The sequence below is a fragment of the Mustela nigripes genome, chromosome 14, assembly GCF_022355385.1.
Source record: "Mustela nigripes isolate SB6536 chromosome 14, MUSNIG.SB6536, whole genome shotgun sequence".
Classification (NCBI taxonomy): domain Eukaryota; kingdom Metazoa; phylum Chordata; class Mammalia; order Carnivora; family Mustelidae; genus Mustela; species Mustela nigripes.
Window position 1 is genome coordinate 17,514,521 of NC_081570.1, and position 23,480 is coordinate 17,538,000.

A 23,480-nucleotide genomic window follows, 5' to 3' on the forward strand; every position below is an offset into this window, starting at 1 on the left:
CCCAGGGTCCTGGGATCAAGTCCTGCGTCGGGCTCCCTGGTCAGTGGGCAGCTTGCTTCTCCCTCTCCCTCTGCTGCCCCTCCGCCTGCTTGTGTGCTCTCTCGCTCACTCTAATAAATAAATATCACCTTCAAAGAAAAAATAAAGGGATGTGCTGCCTGTGTAGACAAAGCACTTTGAGAAAATAATGGACAAGGGAGTAAATTATAGCCAGGGAGACCTAAGTGGTAAGATTTTTATTTTTAGATGAAATGGACAATACAGATAAGTGCACAGATCTTAAATGTACAATTTGGTGAATTTTGACAAAAGTATACACTAGTGTAACCATCCCCGGAATCAAGAGAGAAACTATTTCTATCCACCCCAAAGCCCTTTTTTCCCTTTCCAGTCAATGCCTACTCTACAAAGGCAACCACAGCTCTGTGTTTTCCATAGTAGAGTAGCTTGATCTGTTCTTGACCTTCATATAAGTAGAAACATTCACAGTGTCCTCTGTTTATGTCTGGCTTCTTCCATTGAACATGGGTGGTAGGTTCTAATCTGGGGACCAGTTTTTCAATCTTCCTTCATTCATTCACACGTACGTGCAGGCATTCATTCACAGCCTCCCAACCTTCTGACCAGTCAGAAAGACTGCTCACTCATTCACTCAAAAACAATCTGTCTGTGACCAAGGTCTGGTTTGATTATTCTCCATTACTTTCCATCCCTGGCTTTGGTCCTCTGACTAGGAAACTAATAAAAATTGGGTAAAGACGATCTGCTGGTATTTCAAATTCTACTCCCCTTCCTCCCACATTCTAGAAAATCCTTGATGTATTCTGGGCATCATAATCCAGTCTTAAGAAAATCTTCATCCCCATCAAGTATATGTTTCTTGAAGACTCTACTCGGCTGACATTGCCTTAGATTATTTTGTGAGATTAGCCCCAAGAAAAAGGAAAGGCTGAAATCCGTGAAAGCGAGATTAACTGCAAACTCGGGCGGAAGGCTGGGGTAGAATTTTCGGAAGTGTGTTCTCCAGTAGATCACTGGTTTTTTCCTGTTGTCACAGGTATGCGGTAGGGACAGGGAAGATGATTATGTGGTTATCACAGTTCCAGAAACCCTGGGTTGAAAAAGCAAACAAAACAGTTTCCTGACTGCTAGCCTTTCCAAGGACTTGACTGCACATTAATTTTGAAGAAGAAGGTCTGGTGTGCAGCTTTGCCCAAATGGTTTGATCCCAGAACCTTTTTTGCCTGGGATGTCTTTGGCATTCCTGTGTTGTCCAGGATGCATCTGTGGGATTCCCTGATGTGACTCTAGAGAATTCCTGAGGGACTGGGGTCCAGCAGGGGTGTGGAGGTGGGGATGGGGTGGTAGAGCCAGGAGCTGTGAAGAAGAGAGAGCTACTGCCTGAGGAAGGTAGGAGGAAAAGGGAGAAAGGAGTGGGCTTGAGCTGAGCCTAATAGTTTCATGGAAGTGGGAAGAGGAAAGAAACTTCCCAGCCAGAAGAGGAACTGGCTTGGACTGGACTGGGGCCTGGAGAGGAAATCCATATTGCAGAATTCCTATGGAAATGTTCTCTTCACGACTGGCTGCATTGGGATGCTGCATTTGCTGGACAGAAGGAAAAGGAGGGAAGAGTTCATGGTTACCGGTCATTGGTCATGACAATGATTGGGAAACCGAGTCCCCCATAACAAGCTCTACTGCTAGAACTGGCTTCTTTCCCACAGACAAGGACCGAAAGGCTGAGCTCTGCCCTTCCCAGGACCGGCTCAGACAAGGACCCTGCGAGGCAGTGGTCCTAGCTGTCGGACTAGAAGATGATCAGGTGGTCCTTCCAGAAGAGTCTGAGATGCTATGACAGATGGGCAGACCTGGGTCTCATCACCGTCGAGGCACGGCTTCACCAACAAGGCTTCCAGCACGTTTGTATACCAGATTGTGGCTGCCAGATGTTCTGGAGTAATTCCGGCCCAGGTTCAAGTCCCAGCTTCACCATTCACCTTGAGCAAATCACTTTCCTTCTCTGCGCGTCAGTTTCCCCACCTGAAAAATAAAAATCGTCATATTTTTCCCTCACGGTGAAATCAGTAATTTTTAAAAAAATAATAAGATAATGGGTATAAAAGATTTGGCATGCGTTGAGCACCAAGGGCTTCGTAAAAAGCACCTCTGTTTGTCGCCACCAATAAATTCCTCCAAAGCCCATTGTCTCTGTAAAAGGAAATTTGTTACGTTAAAATGGTTAAGGGATGTTTTACTGTAGGGGGGAAAACTGGTAGAACTAGTTGAAACCAAATGCTTTTTATTTTCTGTAAATCCCACCAATCTCATCCCCCTGGGGTCAAACAGGACATAAGAATAACTCAGTGGGACTCTGCACTAACGGACACTCCTGTGGGGAAGGGCTCTCATTCCTGGGGATGCCAGACGCCTCCTCTATCCCCAGATTTGTCCCCCTGCTGGGGGTGACTCAGACTGCTTGAGAGGCCAGGGGGTGGGGTATGGGGCGATGTCAGAGGTCACTACACCAAAAAAAAAAAAAAAAGAGAGAGAGAGAGAGAGAGAAAGAAAAAAAAAAAAAAAAACCCAAACCTTCCATTTCCCTGGAGGGGCCTATTTTATAACAGATCACTATACCCCCAGGCTCCAGGGGAAGCATCCCTCCCTTGTCATAAACTAATCCATTCTGAGGAAGTGAAGAGTGACTGTAGCCCTGTAGCCAGAGGCGCGGAGGGTAACTTTCTGGGGTGTGATGTTTGAGGTTGGCCCTTCATTGTAATGCAGGCTTCACTTCCTAACCCCTTGCCTTCCCTGGGGTCTCAAGGTGGCTCCAGAAAGCCTCTTGGAGTCTTGCAAACAGCTCCTGGGTTGAGACATTTCAGCCTACTGGCTGCTGGATGGGGAGGTGGGGATGGGGGACATCTGAAGATGGTGCCAAGTTGTTGGGGCTTGTGAAATGTGATTCTAGCAGATAAGGACATCTGGTACTAATTCTTTCTACCACTCTGTTTTCTTTTGGTGGAGGCACCTTCAAAATCACAGATCACAAATCTTAGCTAAAAAAAAAACTTCAATGAATAAGGGTGCCTGGGTGGCTCAGGCCTTAAATTTATTTTGTAAAAATAAGATTATAGTCTGTTTTATAACCTGTTCCTTTATTTAAGAAATTATAAACACATTCCTGTCAGACATATTTAATTCATCATTTTTAAAAAAGATTTTATTTATTGTATTTATTGGGGTGCCTGGATGGCTCAGTCATTATGCGTCTGCTTTCAGGTCATGATCCCAGCGTCTTGGGATGGAGCCCCACATCGGGCTCCCTGCTTGGCGGGAAGCCTGCTTCTCCCTCTCCCACTCCCTCTGCTGTGTTTCCTCTCTCACTGGGTCTCTCTCTGTCAAATAAATAAATAAAACCTTAAAAAATAAATAAATAAAAAGAACTTGAATGACCTTCAAACCCAAACTTTTCATCTCACAGTTGAAGAAACTGGTTCAGAGAAGGGATTTAACTTGCCTAAGGTCAACATAGCCAATGAGCTGCAGACCTCTGACTTGACCTCTTGACTCCTGGTCCAGTGCTCTCTCTCCACTGCTTAACAACAGTATTGGTGACAGCCACATATCAGACACTGTATTAAGTGCTTCACATGCATTTAATCCCCACAATCATCCTATGGAGTCAATACTACTACTGTTGCCATTTTACAGATGGAAAAACAGATGCAGAGAAACAAGTTAGGAAGCTCAGAGCCACAGCCAGCAAAAGCAGAGTCAGGTTTTGAAGCTAGGCCTGGCTAGAGACCGGGAGCTTGGAATCATTAACACTGAACTATCTAAGGCACAGTAAGTCTTTAAGTTGAGGACCTTAACTTCCCCCAAACCTCCTCACAGGCTTCCGGGGGCCTGGAGATTGGACAAGAGGGAAACAAAAGGGTCCCAAACGTGTCCTGTCCAGATGGGGCCGAGCGAAAGTTGTCGGTTATCCAAGGGCAGCCCAATGAAATACTGCGGCCCTATACTGGGTCATCAATCAATTCGGAGGCCCCTGATGGTTCTGAATATAGTCAAACAGCCAAAGTCACTGGGTGGAGAGTCAGGTCCCTGTCATCTGCCTACTGAGCCTCTTCCTCCTGGAGGTGTCCTCAGGGTCCATTAATGGGTAATCCCGGGGGTGTCTGCTCCTGCCCGAGGAGGGCGTCAATGACAGAGCTCATTGTGAAAGGGGAGGGGGTTGAGGTTGTGGCATCTCTTCAGGGACAGCAATCAAGTCATGACTCAGATTTCGGCAGTCTGGGCAGAGAGAACACTCACACTCACATCCCCTCTGAGGAGGAGGAGCCTGGTGACTAACGTCCATCCCTGGGTGAATCTGCCCTGGGCTGAGAGCTGTGGGGGCCAGAGCAGAAGAAGAGACAAGACAAGGAACTCACTGTTTCCCTGGGAGGCAAGATGAGCCATCCGTAATGACAGCAACAACAGCTGACATTACCAGGACTTGGTGCATGAGAGCGATGCGAAATGCTTCACATGCGTGAAATCATTTAACTCCCTCCAAGGCAGGAGCTGTGCCTACTTTCAAGATGAAGAAATTGAGGCTTAGAGGGATCAAAGAAATTGCCCAAGGTCACATAAGTAGGAAATGGTGGAGTCAAGATTTGAACTCAAGTAGTTTGGTTCCAGAATCCAAGATCTTAGCTAGAGGGGCCCTACTGTGTGTGGGCATGCACGTGTTTGTGTTTGGGGCTGGTACTCTGGGTGCGGATTCTACATCACGCTGAGGAGGAGGGAAGGGGAAGGGGGGGAGGGGAAGACTGGAGGTGCAGGTGCTTTGATGAGTGAAGCTCTTTTCAGTTGAGAATCCCAGCCCCCCTCATCCTAGGGTTGTAGGACCCCGTCAAGTTCCCTGACCTCTTCATGCCTCGATTCCACATCTATAAGCTAGAGGTGGGTGATTGGATCTAAATCTTTGGGCAGCTGTAAGGACTGAGTGAAATAGGGCAGGAAAAGTGTTTATCACAGTCCGGCATATACTTAAGTGCTCAAAAACAAAGAGCTTCCATAATTTTTAATTATTAAATACACCTTCATATTCCTTAAATGAATAATGCACACATCTAGACGGCGGGTCCTGAGGTGGAGGAGCTCCCAGAACAATTGGAAAATGGAAGGAGAGGGTGACAGAACCAAATCGATGGACGGAGTCTGGAGGGAAAGCCAGCCGCCATGCGGCAGGGGCCCCGGCAGGGCGCGCAGACTGTCCTGAGCACAGGCGGGAATGGTGAGCAGGGGCATGAGGGAGTGGCGAACCATGACGGCCTCTGAGTAGCGGCCTTCTTGAGGGCACAAGTAGGCCACAGAAGCTCTTCCCCTTCCCACTCCCCAATGTTGACCACCTGCCACCAAACTGAGGGCCTTAAAAATCTTCAGGGCAGACCAGTCATGGATTCAGAAAAATCCAAACCTCAATGTCTGAGGTACAAGGTCGAGCACTTAACCTGGCACTACACAGCCGAGGAGACCCCAACATATCTCTCCCCAACCCCTTCTCCAGTGAGATCAGATCTCAGCAAACACCAGGGGCAGACCTTGAAGAGAACCTGTAAAGACATAGCAACAACGAACATTATGGGTTGGTTTATCCTGCCTACTTGACCCACTGGGAGCTGGAGCAGGCCCCATCGCACCCCACCCCGCTCTGACCTAGGAATGCATCACTGACCCCAGATACTCCTGTTCATCATGGGGCTCTCTGTGTCCGAGCCAGGCCTTGGACATTTTCCTTGTCATTCCACAAGGAAACCCTCCCCTGAACCCTCCAAGCCCCTACTCTGACCCCTGCAGATAGATGAGAGGCAGGGGGAATATGTTTTAGCCATGAGGTTAGTGGGGATTAACAGGTGTTTCTCAGAAAAGCTCTTTAAATTTGGAAGGGTGCAGTATCTTGTTTAATGGCCCTTTTAGGGTGCAGGCTCGGGATGGCCTGCAATGGGGGTGGATCCAGGTCCATGGAAAGAGTGGGCCCCCAAGGCTGGGCCAGCTGGGTTCTGTTCTTTCCAGGGGGCCCTCTCCTTTTAGGGTGGAGGCTGCTTTCCCTGACTGCCTTCTGCTCTGACCAGTTCCTGGCAACACAGAGTCTCCAGACAGTGCTTTGGCTACTTCCTCCTTCCCACCTTAGGGACAAGCCCTCTCTGATTTGTTACTTTTTAATAACTGTAGTTTCTTTCTTTCTTTTATTAACGGAAAACATAATGCCCACAGATAAACCAAAAGAATAAAATATAAATGACCCCTGATCCCATTCTCTCTGTTGTGTAGCTTTCCTATTCTTTCTATTCATATAAGTGGATTTTTTAATAAAGATTTTAATTTACAGACAGATCACAAGTAAGCAGAGAGACAGGCGGCGGGGTAGGCGGGCAGGGGGAAGCAGGCTCCCTGCTGAGCAGAGCCCGATGCATGGCTCAATCCCAGGACCCTGAGATCATGACCTGAGCCAAAGGCAGAGGCTTAACCCACTGAGCCACCCAGGTGCCCCAATATAAATGGATTTTAAAAACAAGAATGGATTAGGGGTGCCTGGGTGGCTCTGTCAGCTTAGCATCCGACACTTGATCTCAGCTCAGGTCTCAGTGTTGGGGTCGTGAGTTCAAGGCTCCATGTTGATTGTGGACCCTGTATTAAAAAAAAGGGGGGGTGGATTAATTTAGTAAAAGTAGAGTTTGAGACTCAAAACTCAAAATGAGGAACTCAGACCCAGCTTCAAGACCCAGAAGCTCCCTGGAATGACCCTGGGTAAGCTGCATCATGAATGGGCTTCCCTCCTCTCATTTGTAAAAGGATAACAGCAGCTACCTCATAGGGCTGGTGTGATGATTAAATGAGATTAAACAGTAAGCCCAGGCCATATTGTAAGGACTCATAAACGCTAACAACTGTGCTGTAAACTCAGTAAATAACTTGCAACGCACTAAGGGGCTTTCTGCAACACCGCAAAAACTGCGGCTCAGCGTGCCACTCTAATGGGGTATCTTACTTATTTCACTGAGCTTCTGTCGAAGAGCATTTATATTAATTCTCATTTTTCAGGATTATAAAAAATGCTCTGATGCATATCCTCGCAGATAACTCTTTACACAGAGATTGCTTGCTTAGGCTAAATTCCTATGAGTGAAATTGCTAGATCAAAGATGAGCTAAAATCTAAAGCCCACGTTTGGACTGATTCACCCTCCCTCCAGCAAGAAGGGAGCCCGTCTTCCCTCACCCTTGCCAACACTGGGGTTTGGCATTTTCTTTCATCTTTATCAACTTGGTAAATGGGGAAAAACAAAACAAAACAAAACAAAAAACCCTTGCTTGTTTGTATCCAGGTAATCAGAGACTTTCTCTTAGTTTTTTTAAGAGATGCTTTGAGGACCACTCCAGACCCTACAATGACTTTTCCTGTCCAAAGCACTTCTAGGAAGGCATATAGGTCATGTTAGTGGCAGAATTGTGATAAAAATCTCAAGCACAGAACACAATGGATGCTGCCCATCCCGATCCTCCACAAGCACAACTTCCAGGTCCTTCCAGGCTTTTAAATTTGGGTTATATTCTCTGCATAGGGTGTGGGGCCTATCCCTCTACTTAAGCCCAGTGATGGGACAGTGAGGAATATTGCGATGGAATGTTCATGGAGCTTTAGGTGCAGGCCCAGAATCATGCACTTGGGACCCATTAGGATTGGTATCTAGGTTGATGCTTTATCCAAAATCTGAGGTTCCAATCCGAACTCCTTTGCTTAAGTAGGGACGCTTTCTCAAACATTGAGTACAAAGAGGGCCAAAAACACATCACCCTCTGACTACCCCCATCCACTGTGGCTCACCAGAGGAGGTAAAGCATAGGAAAACATGTTCTCAACTGAAAAGAGCTTCACTCATCAAACAGGCTGTTAACAGAGGTGGAGTGCCGAGTGCTGGGAACTAAGCTGGGATGTGTGTTGAGGCTGGAAATAGGAAGCAACTGAGGAGGACCCCTTTCTAAGCTGGGTGCTCACCTATAATCATGGCTTTATTGGGTACCTATGGTTTACTTGCCATTGGCTTTTCCCTGAAATCTTATTGAACTTAATCCTCAAGTCAACCCCGTCGAGGGATGATGGGAAAACCGAAACTTCCAGAAGGGAGTCACTGGTCCAAAGGTATATGCTACTAGGAAGGAGAATAGCAATTCAGACTTTGGAAGTCTTCTCTGGGAAGTGGGGACAGAAGGCAACAGCTGATATGGCCACAATATCAACGATCTTGTGTGAATTATACATGTTCATCCACTTTTCATTTATTCAACAAATATTGATTGAACACTCCTGTTGAGACCTGGGACAGATGCCCTGTGAAGTTTAGTTTGTTCGGTGTGGTTTCCGCAGTCCAGAAGATTAGAGATCCTTCCTACCTTACAAATCCTATCAGCCGATCTATCTGCTTTCCTTCCTTTCTGCCCTCCTTCCCTTTCCCCTTCCCCCCCGCCCCTCCATCCAACGCTTTTTTCCAAAAAGGCCCTTAGGAGGCTGAAAGATCCATTTCCGAGGCTTTACGGTCAGGCAGACCTTGGTCTGATTCTGTCACCAAGGAGACAGCCACGTGACCTTAGCTGAGTTACCTCACCTTTCGGGGCCCGTTCTTCTTCTGGAAAATGGGGAGCTCAGGAGAATGACAGGACATGCACAGAAAGCACCTTGAGGTGCTCCTGACCCAGGCAGCGACAACAGCGTGCACTAAGGACCTTATCTCCTTCAGTCCTCACAGTGATCACTTCAGTGAGGAGGAAACTCAGGTAACAAGGAAGAGAGCTGCTCATCCAAGGTCTGGGGTGTTGACTGCCGAGCTGATATCCTTTAGCAACTTGGCAGTACTCCAGGAGCCAAGTCTGTCTGGGGTAGATTAGGTCACCGAATTTGACAGGCAGGAATGGGATAAAGCATCTTAGGCAAGTATCATGGGATGGGTGCTCGAGAAATGATGATAATTTGATAAATGATAATAAATTGAATGAAAGCAAGATTAGGGCTGATTCCTGAGCTCCCTGCTAGGAGCTGTGAGTTGGGCAGCCCCCATTCTCCATTCACACACTTCACAGGGAAGCTTCGAGCAAGGACTCTGAATCTCTACTAGCTCTATTTCTACCTTCGCTCCTGAAAGAGTGGGGACACAAGGACCACCTAGTGGGCATTAAAACTGGGGTTTTGTAGGGGCACCTGGCTGGCTCAGTGGGTTAAGCCTTTGCCTTCAGCTCAGGTCATGATCTCAGGGTCTTGGGATTGAGCCCCACATCGGGCTCTCTGCTCAGGAGGGAGCTTGGTTCCTCCTCTCTCTCTCTCTCTGCGTGCCTCTCTGTCAAATTTGATCTCTCTGTCATTTGATCTCTGTCAAATAAATAAATAAAATCTTTAAAAAATAACAAAACTGGGGTTTTTTAGAATGCCTAGTGGGCTCAGTCAGTAGGGTCTGTGACCCTACATCTCAGGGTCGTGAGTTCAAGCTCCACATTGGGTGTAGCGATTACTTTAAAAAATAAAAATATTAAAAACAAAACAAAACTGGGTTTTTTTGTATAGCATTTCTAATTAGCAGTGCAAGATCAGTGTAGAAACTTGGCAGGGGAGAGGTAAAAAATTAAAATTCTGTCATTTCAGCACCTACAGAGAAGTACTGTTAACATCTGGGAATTTGCCCTTTGAATATGTTTACATAGGTCAACAGATTTTTCATTAAGTTTTGGGTATCCATGAAGTCTTAATGTGTTAGGAAAAAAAAAAGACTTAAGCAGTGCCATCATGTCCAATAGCACGAGTCCTGTACTGTACAATGGCAGTGTGATTGTGCAGTGCACAACCTCTGCAGACAAACAAAACAGCCCTTGCTCTTAGCACGTGGTTAATTCAGTAGTCCTAACCTTTACTCCTCCTTAACATGCCAAGAGTGTAACACTCTTTTTGGAGATAATCCTGGAAAAGAAAAGGAGAGATGAAGGACCATGCCATCTTCCAGAGGGAGCAGATCATGTGTTGGGAAGAAGGGCATTTCTATTCCAGAAGTAATCTAGAAAAAGGAACCTAGATGATCTGATATGCAGCTCCCTCCTTACAGTGATCCATTAATCTTGTCCCAGATGGAGGGAAACTGAGTTCCTGAGAGAAATTTACCCAGTCATAGAGCTAGAAAGTGGTTGGTGTCAGGCAGAACTTGAACCTAGGACAATCCCTGACTTCATCTAGTTCTACAAGAATGGAGGCAGAAAGATGTAGGTTCAGATCTCAACTCTTTTACTTACTAGCTTTTCACTTTTGAGATGTCATCTCTGAGTCAGTTTCTTCACCTGTAAAATGAGGGAAGAGCTTCCTCATGAGGTTTATGTGAAAATTAAATGAGAAAAAAAGGTCTTTCCAAACAACGCTGGAATGCTACGTGCCAGGCACGGCCCAGTGCACCTCACACACACCATCTCATTTAATCCTCGCGTGACCCTCGCTCTACAGTTGAGGAAACGGAGGCGCAGAAAGTCTAAGTCATTTGCCCAACATGCTATTTTGGGCCAGAATGTGAACCCGGATCTGCCAGACTCAGACCAACACTACCAGCTAACACAGATAACTCTAAGCAGTGTTTCCCACATACAAAGAGCAAAATAACAGCCACCATTGTTTACAATTGCTATCGTGCATATACAATTATTATGTCACATGTGATCAGTTGGTCTCTGTTTTCACCCTCCTCAGCCAAAATTTCCAAGAATTGGGCCGATCCAAAGAGCGGAAGAGATGGCAGCCCAGGCTCGCCCTGGGCCATGCCCATACTACACAGGAAGATAAAGGGGGTGGGTGCAATGCTGGCCTAGTGTCTCTCTCAAACCCTGGCATCTCTCATTCATTTAAGGAAGGGCTGGGACAGTCCATGCTTCACAACTGGGAGCCATGCTCCCAGCCATGCTCCTGCTTAGGGGTCTGGCAACCTTGTCAATAGTCCCCTGGTTTCCCTATTTATCCTAGAGCACTAATCCCTCCATCCCGTCCAGGGTGCCTTCCTGTGTTTGGAGACATGGGACCCTTCTGCCCCATGATTTGGGCCTCTGCTAATCTCTGCAGATGGGTGCAGGTGATTAAAGAGGCAAAACTCAGAAGCAGAGAGAGAGAGAGGACCCATTTTAAAAAGCCCAGCGAGCACAGACACGCCGCCTGGAATCCCAGCCTCCATCTGAGCCCAGCCAACATGAGTCACCTCCACAGCCCTTTACCTGTGAGTTGCAACACAGCTGACAGAAACTCCCAGCCTCCCAGGAGGTGGGCAGACACGTGTGCCATCCGTGGGGCCGCAGTGAGCTCTGCAGTTACAGCTGGCACCCAGTGGCTCTCCTGCCACCAATAACATCTGTGAAGTGGTTGGACACCAGGCTCTGCTCTTGGATCAAATCCCAGCCCTAGCTCTACCACTTCTAAGCTCTGCGGCTCGAATGACTCACTTACTCACTTTGTACCCCAGTTTCCTTGGCTCTAAAACAAGGATCACCACAGTGCCTATCTCATAGGGTCGCTGGGAGGAGTACATGAGACACTGCGAGTCGAGGTGCGGCACGATGCCTGCTACCCAGTGCGCTGAGCACCAGCTGTCTGCCAGACACTGTAGTCGGCACTGGAGATTCACTGGCGGGCAGGACAGAAAAGGTCTTTACTCTTATGGAGTTTACATTCCAAGAGAAGGGGAGACAGACAATGAACAATTAGGAAAATATCAGAAAGTTTTAAGAGCTTTGCAGAGAACCCAGTGAAGTGGTATGATACAGTGACTGAGTGTTTACTTTAACAAGGGCCGCTGGGAAGCCCTGCTCTGAGCTGGTGGCTTTATTAGCAATTACTACTACTATTTACTGTTACTTGTCAGGGCCCCCTTGGCTGCCACACACACAGAGCCTCCAGTGAGAAGCCAACCTCTGACAGTTCTCAAACTCTTCTCCATAGGCTTACCCACCCCCACCTCGCCCGCCAAGAGGGCTCTCCTGTGGATTCTGACTTTACCCTGAAAACCTCCATCGTATTGGCAGGAGTGGCTGAAACCTCACCCTTCCCTGAGAGAGAAAGGAGTGGGCCAAGGTGAGGCTCCCAGGAAGACAGAGCAAAGAGATAATTTGCTAAAAGGGAAGAAGGGGTGGGCAGAGAACAGAAAGAGAGAGGGAAAAAAACAGATACCAAGATCTCTGGCTTAGATTTAATTTCAAATTAATCCTGATGGAAGCTCTAAAAACAGCTCTAGCATTCTCCTACTTGTGTTTGTGGATCTTTTAGGTTTACCAACCTTGTTCTTTACAGAGGCAGCTCACAGCAATTATTCTATAATTTCTTAGTCTGACAGGTATCTGATTCTCCTGCGTTTCCAATGAAGAAGAAAGCACTTATTAGAGGGTGAAATGGCCAGCTAGCTAAAGCTTTGGAGGTGGCCGGCTTCAACCCCTCCATCCCTTCTGTGCTGACCACAGGCATTTGGTTTGCTCATATCTCATTCAGATCTGTATCACACCAAATAAAAGGCTGCCTCCCACCCTACCCCCAGCTGCCCCCCTGCCACCACCACCACACACACACACACACACACACACTCCAGATTATAGACTCTTCCAGAACAGTGATCCTTGGGGCTTCTGGGTGGCTCAGGTCATGATCCCAGGGTCTTGGGATCGAGCCCCGCATTGGGCTCTCTGCTCAGCGGGAAGTGTGCTTCCCCCTCTCTCTCTGCCTATTTGTGATCTCTGTCAAATAAATAAATTAAACAAACAAACAATCAAACAAAAACCAGTGATCCTTGTCTTCTTGGCCTCTGTCTCCTCCAAACCCAGAAAAAGGCCTGGCACCCAACAGGTGCCCCATAAATGTCTGCTGAATTGAGGCCGCTCACAGCCAGTCAGTGGAGATGACTGAACGGACAGCCAGACTCAGAGATGACTGAAGATTCAGATCTGGGCTCGGATGCTCACTAGCTTTGCCCTTGGGCAAATAAATTGACCTCTGCAGCCCCCATTTCCTCACCTGTAAGGTGTATTGGGAAGGAAGGGGTGCAGTAATACCCACCACAGTGGGTTACTGTGAGAATCCAAGAACTCACTTGAATAACTATAAAACATTATTCAGAAAGAAGCTATTAGTATCTAAGGGGAAAGCTCTGAAAAAGAGGATGAACGCTTACACAGAGACAACTCTCCCCACTGGCCAGGGGTGGGGGGGGGACGGGAGGGTTGGGGGATCTCTTCTCTCCTTTGACGATTCCCCAGTGGCTGTGAAGTAGTTGATGGTGGATAGAAAAAGGGCCAACAAAATTTGGCGGGGTGGGGGTGGTATTCCTGAGTATCCGGGATACTAACTAGAAACAGAAATCGAGATTTCCTTTAGCCAAGTATCTGTCTCTGTACTTTTCCTCTAGCTATCATCTCTCCAACATTTTTTTCCACCCTCCCCGCTCCCTGATCTCCTCCTCCCACCCCCTCACCTAGGAAGGAATTGGCCAGCTCCACCCAGCCGGCCCCCTTGGCTCCACCCCCAACTCGGCAGGCCAAGAGTTAACAGCTGCACCTGTTGAGGCATACCTGCTGTCGCCGGCACCTGTACCCATAGCCAATCAGCACCAGCGCTGCCGGGAACCTACCTGTCAGCAAAATCCGGACACTCAAACCTCAACATAAATCAAACACTTCCCTGGGCAGGGAATGTCTATGTCAGGCAAGAATTAAGAGACAAGCGGTCAGTCAGCAAAGCCTCGGTGCTGGTGCGCGTCTTCGTCTTGGAGCCTGGGAACCTGGGAGCCTGGGAGCAAGAAGATGTCGAATGAACTTGAGTGAGTAAACATTGGTGGATGCCTGGTGCTTTCTGAGCGTGGAGGCTCGATGGGGTTCCCAAAAGGGGGAAGCACAGGGAGGCTGGCGCCAGGATTCACAGAGCAATTTGTAAGGGTAAATGAATGGGCTGACGATTTCACTTTGGCGTGCTGAGGCAAGCCCTATCTCAAGCTAGAGGTGAATGTTTCCCTGGGAAAATAGGTTGGTATTTTTTTTTCCCCCTCTGTCTGCTGAGCAGTTTCGAGCCAGGTAGGGAAACACGGGACTGAAACTGTGAAGGCTTTCGGCACCACTTTCTGATACTGTGAAGGGACTTGGAAATCAGAGACCGCCCCAATCCCATCTAGGCTTTCTATCTTCTTGCCAAAAGGAACTTCTTTGAGGTCGTTCTAAGAGCTGTCTTAGGCAGAGAGTTGGGTTTCTCTAAAGGGACTTGTTTGTTGGGTTGGAACAGTCCCAAGTGGGAAGGTTAGAGTGGTGTTTAAACATATGCCCTCTGTAGTCAGCCTGACATAAGTTCAAACCAAGACTCTGCTCATTTTGGGGCATGTGATCTTGGACAAGTCACTCAACTTACTGGAGCTTCACCTTCCTCATCCAGAAAATGGGTACAAGAATGCTTTGTAGGAATCCTGAGAGAGTTAAGTGTGATAAAAGCTGTAAAATGCTAGGCACAGAGCCAAGGTCTGAAGATGCATTAATAAAATGAGGTTGATTTTATTCAGAGGCAGTTCTAAGGCTGGAGAAGCTGAGATGTGGTTTTCAGTGAGGTCATCTTTATTGCCTGGCAGGATGCAGGTGCCTTCATTCCTGTATCTGGGATTTAGACTCTCCACTGGCTGATGCTGACTTTCACCACAGACCCCCTGATTTGGGTCCAGACCTCAGAGAAGGTGGGATAAGGTTGGGATTCTGGGCTGCTTTAGCTTGGGCTCAGGGAGTTGGAAGAAGCCAAACTTCTAAAACACGGACTCTTCTCCTCTTGCCATGCTCAGAGGTGTGTGGGCAGAGACAAGGGTTCAACGATCTTTTTTTTCTAGCTATTCTTCAATAGGTTGTTTTAAGAACAGGAGACCTAGGACGCCTGAGTGGCTCAGTGGGTTAAGCATCTGCCTTCTGCTCAGGTCATGATCCCAGGATCCTGGGATGGAGTCCCACATCAGGCTCCTTGCTCGGCGGGGAGCCTGCTTCTCCTTCTGCCTGCTGCTCCCCGTTTCTGCTCTGACAAATAAAATGAATAAAATCTTTAAAAACAAACAAACAAACAACAAAAAACGTGAGACTGGAGGGGGCTGTTGGTGGATCCTAACTGCAGACAGTGTTCCATGATACCAGCTAGTTCTTGAGTTCTGGGTTAGCTGACTATGTTCATAGTACAGTCACTGGGCATTAGATTTCTCTTGAACAAATTCCCTGGGGTTGACAATGTGTTGACAACTAGAATAAGAGCAGGGGCACTGGAGGCAACAAGTAGGTCGAAGCCCCGACTCTGCCACTAATGAGCTGTGTGACCTTGGGGAAGTCACTTCACCTGAGTCCAGTTTCCTCACTTGTAGGTTGTGGGCCATAGTGCTACCCACTTCATGGAGTTGTTGGGGGATCCGACCACTTTAGAAAAGTGATTGGTTTAAAGCCTGGTAGGGAGCTAATAATACCCTTGTTACTTCATACAGAAATAACCAGTGAGCATTTCTGAACCTCTTGCTTTCTATTTTTCCACACTCTGAAAACAGACAAAAATCTTAGGATGTGTCTTCATCCCACTTCGATTCGTTGGTTAAAACTGCAGAGGCTACAGACAGAATGTTTTCTTTGGTGGCCCTCAAGGGGTAAGCGTCCTAAAGCTGGGTTACTCCAACAGAAAGCTTCCTGAGTTTCTCCTCCTTAATGATTTGGGTTTTGAAGTCAGATCCGCTGACAGCTGAGGCTTCTCCGTTTGGGGTGGGGTGAGGGGAACCTGTCCCTGCAGCGTAATTGCAGGCAGACTCTGAAGCCACCATTTGAGATTACAATGACAGAGCCTCAGGGCCTGGGGGCTCAGCTACCCTTACGGATAAGTGGGGGGTGGGGGGAACAAGTGCTTGGCTTGCAAGTTTTGAGCTGCTCCTGTTGGTGTTGCTGTGGCCACTGTCTTGGTTGTCGAATTCCCCCCACAGTGCCGAGTGAAGTGGGTTGGTCCCTGCGTCCATCTTGAGCTCCGACAGAATGATGAAATCTTGCTAGGCCTTGGTGTGGTGGGAAATGCCAGGCTTGCATAGGGCTAAATTCTGCCATTTAGCAACCCCAGGGTCTGGTGAATTTATTTCTCCTCCCTGGTCCTCACTTTCTTCCTCTGTCCAATAGGGGATATGCACACCTACCTGGCAGGGGAAACCGTGTGCTCCCACTTGTGGGCCACCCGGCCCCGGGGCTGGAGCTCCTTAAGGACAGCCTGATCCCTATGCCTGGGGAGGAAGGCGGCCCTTCGATGGCCCGGTCTTGGGGTGCATGACGGCGGCGTCAGAACCCAGCTAAAGGCAGCTGGCGGGTGGAGCGCTCTGCCTTTCATGTGGCTGGGCCCAGCGCCTGCCGGGTGCGTCTGCCAGCCTCCGGGCCAACGCAGCACGCCTTGGCTGCCGCCAGCCAGCACGGTCGGCTGCCCCGGGGCTGGAGACGCCCGCAAGGGATCCTGGGCGGGCGCCGGAAGTCGCTCTAGTCCCGTGTGGCTGTCTTCTCGCGGGAGAACAGCCCGCGCCTGCGCGCTGGCTTCAAGGGCCTCTTGGGGGCGACGTGCTGGCACGCCGGGGTCTTAGGACAGTTTCTGTGGGTCTGTCTTCCCGGCACCTCTGAAGTTACAAGTAGAGTGGTGCTACAGGACCTACTGTGTGCTAGGCGCAGCAGCGCTGGCTAGCTTCTCCTGGGAGGAAATGAGGGGCTGGGAGAGTAAGTGATCCGTACACAGTAGGTCTATTGTGTGGAAGAGAGAGAAGTGAGTGAGGCACGCCAGGATTCCCCTCTACAGTGTGGCTCAGTCTGCAGACTGGGAGCCTACCCACCGCCTAGACTCTCCTTCCCCAAAGCCTTGGAGAGACAGGACTGAGGCTGGGAGGGGGTACAAGGAACGTCCCAGTGGGTGACCACAGGCCTCCCTCGCTGCTCCATCTGATCTTCAGGAGTGCCAGGCTCCAGACTGCCTGGAGCGCTGAAAGAGTTAACCAGGAACGCCTCCCCGCTGTGGTTTTGTGGTCGAAACCATGATTGCCAGGAGCAAATTTTTTTCGTGCACAAGGTGTGTTATTAAAAGTCGGAGTTACGCTGCTGGTGAATGAAAAGTTAAAAGCCCTCATTAAGCTCCGCCTGTAAAACAGGCGGACTGGGGCTGAGACAACCCTAACGGCGGAGACTTGGGGTGCAGGACACTGCTGAGGTTCCTGCCACTGCACTGGCTGCTCTGGCCAGTGAAGTCCTGGTCAGGTACCTGGAGCCACACAGAGTTTGGGTGGGGGAGCGCGTTGTGATCAACACAGGGGAAGGCAAGCCGGAGGAAAGGCAACGGTCTGAAACACAAATACCATATACTGGAAGCTTTTCCTTTGGTTGAAAAAAATAACAACCAAGCGTTGATTGACAGCTGACTCAGTGTGCAGTGCTTCATAAATACGTTATCTCCTTTAACCTTCCCTAAGATCCAGTGAGGATGGGAGTATAAATTCAGTTTTGTCAAGGAGGGCTCTGAGACTTGCCCCAGGCTTGCTCACGATCTCAGGAAAGAACTGAGATCTTAACTGGGTCTTAACCGAGGAGCTAAAAGGATGCTCTACACCAATATGTCATCCTACCTCCTATCTGTACAGATATTGAAAAAAGATGAGATATGCCAACTGTTAACAGTTATCTGAGTAGAGGAAAGCAGGTGAATCTAGCTCTGCTTCCAGTTTTTCTCTCTGTTTTACATTTTATTTATTTATTGTGTTTTCCATACCTATGTTACTTTTGAAATGGGGAGGGTGAGGAGAAGGAGTTACTATTTTTCAAAGAGAGAATTATTGGTTCATCTAAAAATGGTGTTCTCAAAATGTGGTTCCTGGACCAACAGCATCATCTTCAGCACCTGGGAACTTGTTAGAAATGCAAATTCTCAGCCTCACCCTAGACCTACTGAATCAGAAATTTTGGGGGTGGGGCTCAGCAATATGTGTTTTAACAGGCCCTCCAGGCGATTCTGATGCATGTTCAAGTTTAAGAACCATTGGCCTAGAAGACCTGGCAGAGGATTGGGAAGCAGGAGGTTCCCAGATCCTCTTCTGACCTGCCACGTAGTTGCTGGGTCAGCAGGCTGAGAGTTTTGCTTGGGGGGTCACCCTTGTGTTTGAGCCTAGCTCTGCCACATGTGAACCAGGTGACTTTTGGATAAGCTCCTTAACCTCTCAAGGTGTCAATGCTGTGTGTAAATTGCAGCTAATACCTACCCCCCCCCCCGCCCCGGGCAAATATGAGAATGAAGAGGCATGATGCTTTTATTTATTTATTTTTAAATATTTATTTGAGGGGGAGAGATAGCAAGAGAGAGAGCATGAGGAGTTGGGAGGGGCAGAGGGAGAGGAAGAAGCAGACTCTCTGCTGAGCAAGGAGCCTTACTGCTTGGGCGCCCCTCCCCCACAATGTGGGGCTAATTCCAGGACCCTGAGATCTTGACTTGAGCCTAAGGTAGACACCTAACCGACTGAGCCCCAGGCTGCCTTAGGCTGCTGCTTTTAAATAACAGTTCCCTTCCCTTCTTCCCCTGTCTTCCTTACCCTCTCAAGAGCTCAGCGTTTGCGAACTGGAGCATCATAATCCTGGCTAGCTGTCTCCCTCCATTCCTTTCATCTTCTAAAATGTCAGAGCAACTGACCTAGTGAATGTCCTGAAGGGAAATTATCTCAGCAATGTTTGGTGTTATTTCCCTGGTGGGTGGAGCGCCTGGGTGGCAAGAATTGGAAACTCTCGAGGGCAGGGACAGCATGGTATTTACATTTCTGCCCTAGTACCCAGCACAGGGCCTATTATAGAGTAATCCTCAGTGAATGTTTGTTGAATGAATCAGTGAGTGAATGAATGAAGGGATGTGGCACCCCGGGTTTACAGGTGGATTTCAATTTCTTTCACATCTCACTTGAAAGAGGGGGGAAAAAAACATACAGGAAACTTAGACAGGAAACCAAAAGAAGAGCAGAGCATGAAAGAGGAATTCCCGTAGAGAACAGAGTTTTTCAAAGAGGAGAAAGTGAGTTTCTGGTATAATTAGAAAATGGCACATAATTAATTTACATGCAACTAGAAGTGTTGGCTAGGGCCTGACTGCCCTCACCCTGCCCACCCAAAGCCAGATGATGAATGTTTGCCCCTCTTATCTGGGAATCTCCTAGCTTCAGGTCTCCTGCTGCTGCTAGGAAAAGCTTCTCCCACCCATTTACAGGTGGGAGAAGGTGAGGCTGTGAGTTGTCATGCAATTTGCTGGGGGCTACCCTCCAACTTGAGTTTTAGTAATAATAATAATAATAATAATAATTCACATTATCATGGGCTGATTACTTGCATTATCTCATTGCATTTTCCAACAGTAATACCTCACAAAGCTGTAAAGATGGAGTGAAACAATGACTAGATATTGTTGGGCCAGCACCCGGTACTTGGTAAGCCCTCAAGTGAATAGCAGCTCTTGTAAGAATTCTGTGAGTTTAGTACTCCCGTCTTTCCCTCTTTTACAGGGAAGAAAGTCAGGGCACAGAGAGGTCAAGTTGCATAAAGTCACACAGCTCGTAACAAGCAGAGCTGAAACTGGAACCAGGTCTGTGAAGCTCTGGGGCCTACCAGGTAGCCAGGAGCTCTCACTACCTCATTCAAAGTGGAGGTGCTACAGAGCCAGGACCTAGAATGGACTCCACCATGTTTCTGCCGAGGCCCCCAAAAGGCCCCCAGCCTGCGACTAAGCACATTTCACAACCTGGGCATCCAGAAACCAGATGGGTCACTGGCAAGCACGAGAACCCCGGAGCGCTCCCGTCATGCCTAGGGAACACCTTGCATGGGGCTGACTGAAAAATGATTCTTCCGGGAGCAGCTGTGGCAGGGCCTCCCTGTGGGTAATTAGTGAGTGTGATTGATCACTGCTGAGGAGGCTGGGTGGCTCATGACAGGGTACGGCAAGTTATTGGGTGTATCTGGGTGTCAACACCCAGTTCGGGTGGCCCCTGGAACTCTTCCTTCTCAGGCTGGACGGAAGTGAGACCAAGCTCACTAGATCTGCCCTGTGCCAGGCACTTTGTTTGGCGGGACTTGAGCCGCCCCCCCACCCAACCCCTCATTGGTGAGTTTCCTTCCCCCTTCAGCAACATTGAGGAAGAGTCCTTCCTTTTACATCTCTGAATTTTTGACATGCCTTTGGGATAGGGCAGTGATTCAACTTGGTACCAGATAGGAAGCTAAAAGACTCAAATCTCAATCCTGCTCTATGTTGTGTCCTTAGGCAAAGTCACACCTTCTCTGAGAAACAAGAGTTTGAAAGTCCCTTTGCACCCTACATGGAACCCAAAAGTCCTCAAATGATGGATGAGACACATTTACTTAGTCTCACTGGGAGTTTCAAGTGGCGCTCAGCCAGAAAGCTGTGGGCATCGAGAGTCCAAAAGGACTTGGGATGAAATCCACTTCACCACCCTGGGCTTCCTTCCTCCATGCTGGTGCCCAGAATGATACATGGTAGAGTCAGGAGGCCTAGAGTCTGGCTGGGTGTGGAACAGCTGGTACCACACCCCTCCCGTGCTGTGGGCCCAGAGTGAGCTGCTGGAGCAAGGCCCCACCCACATGAGAGCCCCTGCATAGGCGGTTTGCACATCCCCACAGTCTTGAGACAGAAGTCTCAGGAAGGGAGGCTTATCAGCTCCATGTTCCAGCTCCTCTCTCATGATCTTGGATTTAACTCTCTCCCAAATAGAGGAGAAACTGGGCCAGGGAGGTTCTGAGGGCACAGTCTCGAGAAGGTTCTTGATGCTAGAAACCGGAGACCTTTGTTCTAAGCTTGATGTCATGCATGAGATAGTCGCTGGTTGGCCTTAGGCAAGCCAGTGGCCCTCTCTGTGGCTCAATTTTTCCTGCTATCACATGGGGGAGAGTCATACATCCCCTCCCTACTTTACAGGGGCGTTGCAGGATCAGAGGTGATGACAAACGTATGAGAAGCATGCTGAAAAATACAACACGCCATGCAAATGTGAGGGATTATCAAATCTCTGACTTGAGTTTCCTCCTTAGGGGGCTGGCCTTCCTCGAAACAAGGCAATGTAGCAAAAACCCTGGCACACAGTAGGTAGGCAAGCTCTGGGAGCTGTCCCAGGCTTATGCTTTGGATCCTGCTGCTCCTCTCCTCTGGAAGATCCAAAGTCCTCCCCACCTGCCTCCCCGCTCTCTTTCCCACTGCAGTCCTCTTCTTGACCACGCCCCGTCACTCCCCAAAGTTCAGACAGGTCAGGCTTCTGCTTCCTTTTCTTCATAGCTTTCTTCACCTATCTGACCTTAGCTGTTTGTTTGTTTTTGTGGTCACGTCCGTCTTGCTATTATTAAAAATGCAAACAGCATGACATTGGGGCTGACCTTCTTGTCTTGTTGGCCCAGCACAAGGCCTGGCACGTAGTAGTTACTTGATAAATAGTTGTTAAAATGAGGGAGGGATGCCACCCCTATTTATTGGGTTTTTCTTGTCTTCTACTTCCCTTTTTGGAACCTAGTGGTTAGTGGAAAAGTGATTAGTTGTGGAGTTAGATACCAGGAAGCCTGACTTTGTAACTCACTTGGCCAGTCACCTAGAACAGGTCCCTGTACATCTCTGCTGTCTATTTCCTGGTCTGTAAAGTAGAGATAATAACACATGATGTACTTGGGGAGGCCTGCGAGATAATGAATGTGAAAGTCAAGGCAAGGGGTTATTACACTGTCTCTTTTTTGTTTTTGACATAGAACTTTGTTCACAGCCCGGAGGCTTAGGGAGGATGTTAATTTAAGAACCTCGGGCAGAGTCTCCCCTTGACTGTCATTTGGGGCTTCTGAGATGATGGTGGTCATGATGATGGTGATGATGATGGCTATTATTTACTGAGTGATTATTCTCTGGCAGGCTCAAGGCTAAGCACATTTCCTACGTTAATGTACTTAATTCTTCTAACAGCCCATGAGATTAGCCCCACTCTAAAGTAGCCAGCCCTGGTGACTCCATCACCTGACTGCATTTTAATTTTCTTCACAGCACTTATCACTGACTAAAATTAACTCATTTACCTCCTTGTTTATGGTCTGTCTTCCCCAATTAAACTGTAAGTTCCATGGGAGCAGAGCCTTATCTGTCTTGTTCTTGGCTGATTCCCCAGGGCCTAGAAGAGTTCTTGACTGGGCACAGAGAAGACATTCAATAGACCCATTTAACAGATGAGGAAATAGCTAAGTCCTCTTGCTATCCCTTCCTTCCCCATTTCTCTTCCTCCTTCTAGTAGCAACTGAGGAGTTCTGCCTTGGACAGGGGCATCAACAGATAGTTTGTGGAGGCCCTTGGGAAGAAGTCTCTTGGCCTCCCCTCTTTGTTCTGGCTTTGTCACCCCTAAGAAGGGCTCAGTCCTTAGAACTCTTCACATCTCTCACCCACCAGGCCCTCAATCCTCAATTCCAGCATTAAGAGAACAGGGTAGCAGAAGTTCTTGGATTTCTTTAGCACACAAGAGCATGCTAATCTTATCCGTAGTCAAGACTTTCTGGAAGCCAAATGCTTAGCCTTGGAACATGAAGTTGATCAGTAGCATGAGCAGGCATGGGGACCAGGATGCTGGGGCTCCCAGCTCCTGGCCAGAAACCTCCATCCTCTTACTTTCTTACTCAGTCCCTCCTGCCTTGTGTGGATGGAAAATCTCTCTCTGTCATTGAACCATTGGTTCAATGTAGTCTAAAGGAGGGGAATTTCCAGAATAAGAAAGGCATCCTGAAAGGAGACTAGCATCGGGGTGGGGGTGGGGGGGATGTCTTTGAGTCCAACCGGTCCAGGTTTAGGCTGAGTTTCCACTACCTACCAGCTGAGTGATCTTGAGCAGGTGATATTACCTGTTCTAGTCTCAATTTCCCCAAGACCTATCTCTCAGGGCTATGGCCCAGAGATAAGATAGTACAGAAAAACAGTTGGCTCTATGTCTGCCTATGGTAAACACAGCAGGTCCAACAGCCACTATGTAGCTGGGACTCGACTCAGGGATCCCAGCAGGATGGATTGGAGACCCTCATCAGCCAGAAAAACCTCCCAGATGAACAGTAAACTCTGACCTTTTCTTCCTGATGGAACCTCATCATTGTCTTCCAACTTTAATTTTTAAATAGGGTAAGAGATAACTAATAGCTCATCAAAGCTGATAACGGACATTCCAGCAGAAGTCAGCAGACTGCAGCTCTAGGCCCTGATCTACCACTGACTTGTGGGGTGACCATGTCTGAAACCACTGCACAGTCCCTTGATGTCTGGCTCCAAGCTGGGTCCAGAGACCAAAATGGCTTTCGTGTATGAAGTACTTATTACTTGGCAGGGTCGGTTCTAATTTCTCATGTGGTGATGCCCCCAGTCCTCATAAT

General features: G+C 48.3%; 1 long non-coding RNA gene across 1 annotated transcript; it reads right to left on the minus strand.

Annotated features, from left to right (window-relative positions):
* Positions 1-221: 221 nt before the first annotated feature.
* On the minus strand, positions 222-16,534 carry LOC132001786 (uncharacterized). The gene is made up of 3 exons (XR_009399666.1): positions 16,220-16,534; positions 13,670-13,827; positions 222-2,040 (listed from the first exon to the last, which is right to left on the minus strand). It is a non-coding gene; the product is annotated as an uncharacterized LOC132001786 (long non-coding RNA).
* Positions 16,535-23,480: the final 6,946 nt, after the last annotated feature.